The sequence below is a fragment of the Merops nubicus genome, unplaced genomic scaffold, assembly GCF_000691845.1.
Source record: "Merops nubicus isolate BGI_N331 unplaced genomic scaffold, ASM69184v1 scaffold4797, whole genome shotgun sequence".
Classification (NCBI taxonomy): Eukaryota; Metazoa; Chordata; class Aves; order Coraciiformes; family Meropidae; genus Merops; species Merops nubicus.
Window position 1 is genome coordinate 68,572 of NW_008618191.1, and position 6,000 is coordinate 74,571.

General features: G+C 38.4%; 1 protein-coding gene across 1 annotated transcript in view; it reads right to left on the reverse strand.

The window, feature by feature from the left end:
* The window catches only part of NSMCE2 (non-SMC element 2, MMS21 homolog (S. cerevisiae)), a 69,902-nt gene that overhangs the window by 59,477 nt on the left and 4,425 nt on the right, over window positions 1–6,000 (reverse strand). The gene's annotated exons all lie outside the window — the stretch shown is intronic.

Sequence of the window (6,000 nt, forward strand, 5' to 3'; positions counted from 1 at the left end):
GAAAAAATTTTTCCAGATTGCAAAAGAGAAGTTCCGACAATTTAATTCACCCTAGAGTTGGTCCTTCTTTGCAAACTAGCAAGGACACTAGCTGTGATGGCAATTTGGATATTCACCTTAGGGACTATGCAGCTTACACAGCTATAGCATTTGACCATTCCGTTTACCTAGGTTCTTTCACTGTCTTATTTCTCCCTCCCATAGCTCTGTGAAATAGGAGGTTTTGGTGTCAGACATCTCCATCACTTCAACTCATTTCATTTAAAACCCATTCCTGGATCTCTTAATCCTTTAAAACTCAAAGTGAGGTAGCTCACTTCTGAGCAAGCCAACTAGTTCCTTCCAGAAAATATCCAGACAAGACAGTCCCAGAAGGAAAAACCATGTTAAGTTTCTCTCTCTTGCCTTTGTTTCATAGGGTACTAGCCCAGAACAGCACTGGTATGAGCTAGCCCTTGTTCATTAGTTTCTCCTTGCATAGTCTACAAACACGATATATTCATAGCTGAATTCAGACATAGGTAATAAGGTTCAGACCCACAAAAAACACAAGGCACCTAACTCCACAAAGTCCCTAAATTACTTTGTCAAATACAAGAAGAATGTAACAAGCAAAGAGCTTCTAGGAGAACGACGTCTCCTAAACTTCAAGTGACCTTCCTCTGTGCTAAGTCATCTTTCATTTCTTCACTAGTCAAAGTGCTCTCTATAAGGAATTTACATAAATGAAAAGTGCATAGCCCACACACACCACTGAACTGTCACAACATCAATCCCACTTTCAGTTAGAATTTTCAACTTTTGTGTTGAAGGCTTTTTTTTCACAATTAGTCAGTGAAGGGATTTTAAATTATTATTTCATATTAAAAATACAAAGAAAAGTACACTGATGTTATTTTTCAGGTGACCCTCTGCCAGAACATCTAAGTATAAAGATTATAACAGACCAACCAAGAAATTAGGTACAACTGAAGAGAAACCCAGATCAAATAACTTCAACTATTTACTCAAGTTTCACTTCTGTTACATGGTGAGGAATAAAATTAACTTGCCTACCTCAGTGTGATGTTGTGAGGATTAATTGGATGAAACTTGTCAAGCATTATAGTACACAGTGTCTTGTTGCAGCTTGTTTTCTTATCCTACTGCAAGTAAATTAAAGACTTCAGTCTATCCTGGAATCTCCAGATACTCTGTTTTATGAATTTAAATATGTGGTTTAACACCAGTCGGCAACTAAGCCCCATACAGCAAATCCCTCACTCCCCTCCAGTGGGACAGGAGTGCAAATTCCAAGAGTAAAAGTGGGGAAACTCATGAGTTGAGATAAAAACAATTTAATAGGTAAAGCAAAAGCCACGTACATGGAAGGAAAGTGAAACGAGGAATTCATTCACCACTTCCCATCAGCAGGCAGGTGCTCAGCCATCCCCAGGGAAGCCAGGTTCCATCATGCACAATGATTACTTGGGAAGACAAAGACCACAACTCCAAATGTGTCTCCCTTCCTCTTCTTCCCCCAGCTTACAGCACACAGCATAGAGCTGAGCGTGATATCACAGGGTCTAGGACATCCCTTTGGTCAGCTGGGGTCAGCTGTCTCAGATGTGCCCTCTCCCAAGTTCTTGTGCACCCTCAGCTTACTCACTGGTGGGTTGGTGTGAGAAGCAGAAAAGGCCTTGACTGTCTAAGTCCTGCTCAGCAATAACTAAAAAATCCCTGAGTTATCAACACTGTTTCCAGCATAAATCCAAAACACAGCCTACTATGAATAAAATTAACTCTATCTCAGCCCAAACCAGCAAAATAGAGAATTCCTTTCACAGTAATTTTTTCTACCCCAAACTGGACCTAAAATAACATTTTTTCCTATCATTATTTCTCAGCATATGTACGGCTTAAAGTACACGTATCACCAGAGGATAATTGCATCTACTTGAACATTAGTAAATCTAAAATTTTCTCTTTTCACAATATTTGCATATTGATAATGGCTACAAATCTGCCCTAGCAAAATGCTGAATCATGATACACACTTTTTCCTTTCAAAACCTCTGAGATTTTTTTCTTCAGTGGAGGGGGCAGGGAAGAGCTTTACAACTGCAGTGTTGCTACTTTTCAAACTACATTGCAATGACTTGTTTCCCATGACAAAAAGTTGCCTAATATACTATTACATCTCAAAATGATTTGTTCTCTACCAAAAAAATAGCTTTTCCACATTTGTCAGTTTGACTCCTTAAATTTTTTGGCATAACCCGCAATACAGTCAGTCACTCAAGTCTTAACACTTTCCCCAAAATGACTGCTGAAGCCTGCATCTGTTGGGTGTTCATACAGACTGTAACAGTCAAGGATTCCAAAGTGCATGTTATCAGCTGCTATAAAAGGGCTGTGAAACCTGTCATCCTTTGTGCACCCAATGTGAAACTAAATAACCTTCAGCGAAATACAGCAGTGGCAGCCAGGGTGGCAGGAGCAGAGATTACACCTTCTGATTAGCTCTTTTCACAGAGTATCAGAAATTTAAACTGATACATAGAGATTAAAGACAGATCTTATTTTCATTTTCTGAAGGCAAGATTCTCATACTCTGTGCCAGAAGATGCCTTTGAGATATATATATATATATATATGCACACACAGACACACACACACACACACACATATATATGGAGGCATGAAATAAAAAGACTTGGTAATAACTTTAAACAGAAGGTGGGATTTTAAATGTACAAAGACACGAAATGCAAAGTTACAATTGGTGCAGTAATCACAACTCAGTTTCTCTGGGATCAGTCCCGCAAGGCTCTGTACTGTGGTTACACTGCAATGAGGAAGCGAAACCTGCCAGCCGTGTCCCTCATTTCAGAGGATCTACTCATGCCATTTCATTTAAGCAACCTGCTTAAGCATTTCACTTAATCTAAAGGCGATCACTAAGCACTCTGCAGATCCAAGACCCTTCTGTATAAGGAGAGTGTAAGTCACGTAGGGTTCAGGTCAGAAAAAATTCTCCTTACAAACCACACATGCAGTCATTTGGAACTTTCTGATAGTACCAGATTTAGTGAACACCCTCCAAGTGCTCAATTATTTGAAAAAGATGATTTAGACATTTTGGGGTACAAGAAATGGTTAAAAAAATTAAAATAATATTAACACTTCTTTTCTATTGCTTACATTCTAAGCAGGTTTGAGTAGAAAAATGAAAATATTTTGCATTAAAAATAAGAAGTGGGAATTTAGGAAGGTAAGCTAGTTCTGAAAACAGACTTCAGAAAAATCACTTGCTGCTCACATAAAACCTGTCTGACAGTGTTTTGACACATATCATCAGAGGTGGAGATTTTACATCATTTTGCACAGATTCCAGCTAAAGTAGCTGCATAATAAAGACTCACAGATTGAGAGAAAAATGCCTGCAAGCTGTCTGAAAGATGAGCAGAACAGAAACTGCTCTAAGGCATGATATCATCCTGACAGTCACAGAGATGCACTTTTCATTTCTGCACCTTAGCTGCTGCTGCTAGAGTTCAAAGCTAGGAAGGCCTCCTTCCTGCAGAACTGCCTAGAGAAGAGGGCAATCTTAAGGTGCTAAAGCACCGTTCTCCTCTCTGAGTCTTAGAGCTGCCTGCTGCACTGCACATCACCTGGAAGGTAGTAGGCAATAACCATGCAGTTCCCTTTCATTACCAGGGCAGCAAATATCAAGAAAGAAAATATATGCACTTTCTTAATTTTCTTTTAAAATAAGGTTATATTCAACTGCTTCACACTCTGCACTGCACATACAAACTCTATTGAAAAAGTTTTTCTCCTTCAAATCCTAGTTAATTTCTAAGTATCGAGACAACACAAGAATATAACATTTCCTTGTTCAGTTATTCTAGAATACAAACATAAAACTGTATAAAGATACGCAGTGATTAACGATAACTCATCATGGAAGGCAAATTGGCATCTAGCCCATCTGCTCCTTCAAGACAGAAAAGGCTGTGACAAAACAAAACTCCAGAAAAGCCCCTCTGAGAAAACTTGGATGGAGTTTTTGTATTTTATCTGATTTAATAATAAAACCAAGCCCCAAGAAGAAGCTAAAAATTGGACCATAGTGTATATCTGTGTTGGAAACAGTCCAGGAGTTATGCACTAAAGTCATGCTCAAACCTAGCAAGACTAGTAGCTGAAAACAAAATATTAATCAGGTAGCTGTTGACGAAGTTATTGATACATGCACCCCACATCAAATAGCTTTAAAGCGTGTCCTAAAATTTGCAGACACATTATAATATACTGCAGGACCAGTATTGTAGGACTCATGCTTTTGAAATCACAACTCAGACAGGAGAAGCTAAAGAATACACAGCTGACTTGATTTAAGCCTGGCTGCTGAATATTTAACAGGGTGCCCTTAATGTTCTCCTTACAAAAAAAAAAAACCAAACAAACGTGTACAGATGGTGTGCTCTATGGTAAATCACCAGTTTATCAAAACTAGTAGATGTCTTTTACAGATTTTATGAATCTTCAGCTCAGCTGGTATTGCAACCCAGAAACTCCTGCCTCTGAGCCCACTCTTTCTTTACAGTAATCTTAGTTTCTATATGTCCCATGTGATATTTTAGATAATAATGGCAGTGCTCAATTACACATCTCAGCGTAATAATTTACTATGGAGAGCCCAACAATGAGAAGAGGGTTTTTGTACCAGGTGGAGTACATGTGTCAGTTCAGCCTCTCACAAAGACGTTAAGACCAGAGGCCCTGACCGTATACAAATGTGGCAATCTCCTATTTTTAATCTTGTGAATAAGTTTGTGATACTCAGTTCGGTGGGTCTTTTTTAAGGGTAGGTATGAATGAAAAAAACACACCAAATGGGCGAGAGAGGATAAGGTTAATGGCAAGAAGGTCACTTAACTACAATAAACAGCGAAACTGGACAGTTTTACTGGTTCCAGGTCACTGTATCACACAAAAGTAAATTTACGTATGTGGATATAAACAGACTCCACAGATCTTCAGTCACTCATTATTACTCAAGAATTTCTGAGAGCCTTCCGGGTTAAAGAGCCTTTTGAAGAGGAAAGTACAGTAGGAAAGTGACTTTATGGTGGATCAACAGATTATTTCGGTAGAAGACAAAAAAATGATGCAAGCTTAAGGTAGCAGAATTAAATCAAAGCAGAATGCTTTGCATTAAATGACACAATATAAGCAAATGCAATTAAATTACCTCATAAAAAATATAACAAGTTCTACAGAACCCAAACTGACTCAGCTGATCAATAATCATGTACTGAACACAGCAGTCCATCCAACGTCATCATGCATTTCATTTTGGTCACAGTCTGACCTCCACGCACAACTAAAACAAAAGTCCAAGTGGCTAATAGGAGAAACCTGGATTCCTGGCAGTGGTAGCAGAATGATGGCCATATATACATATATATATATACTTTTTTTTTTTTTTTTTTTTTTTACACGAATAGATCCTACTGTTCTTTTTTTAATTTGTTTGTTTTTTTTTTTTCCAACAGGTCTGCCAGTTAGAACTCAGTCCCATAGCCTGTGCTGAATTTATTAGCAGGGCATACACCCCTTCCCCAGGCAATTACAAGGTGGAAAGTAAATCCAAAATCAGTTATCAAGATTCTATCTTCTCAGATCCAAACACCTGGAAATTAGGAATTACCACATAATGGTGGGGCAGTTATAATTTTATGGTTATGTAAGGAGTGAAAATTACACTGTTTTGTGGTCTGCAACTTGGTATGTTCATTCATTCAGTAGTGCCAAGAGCTTTATTAAACTCAGAGATCAGTGCTAATACTCAAATCCAAATTCTTAAAAACCATAAAGATGGGAAACAAACATATTAAGCCCTCAAGCCCTAATCCTGGGGAGTCCTGAGATATCAGATCTACAATTCACCTTGTCAAGCATGTCCTCACACTTCATAAATCTCTATAGGGAAGTAATCCAAAGTCCAGCGAA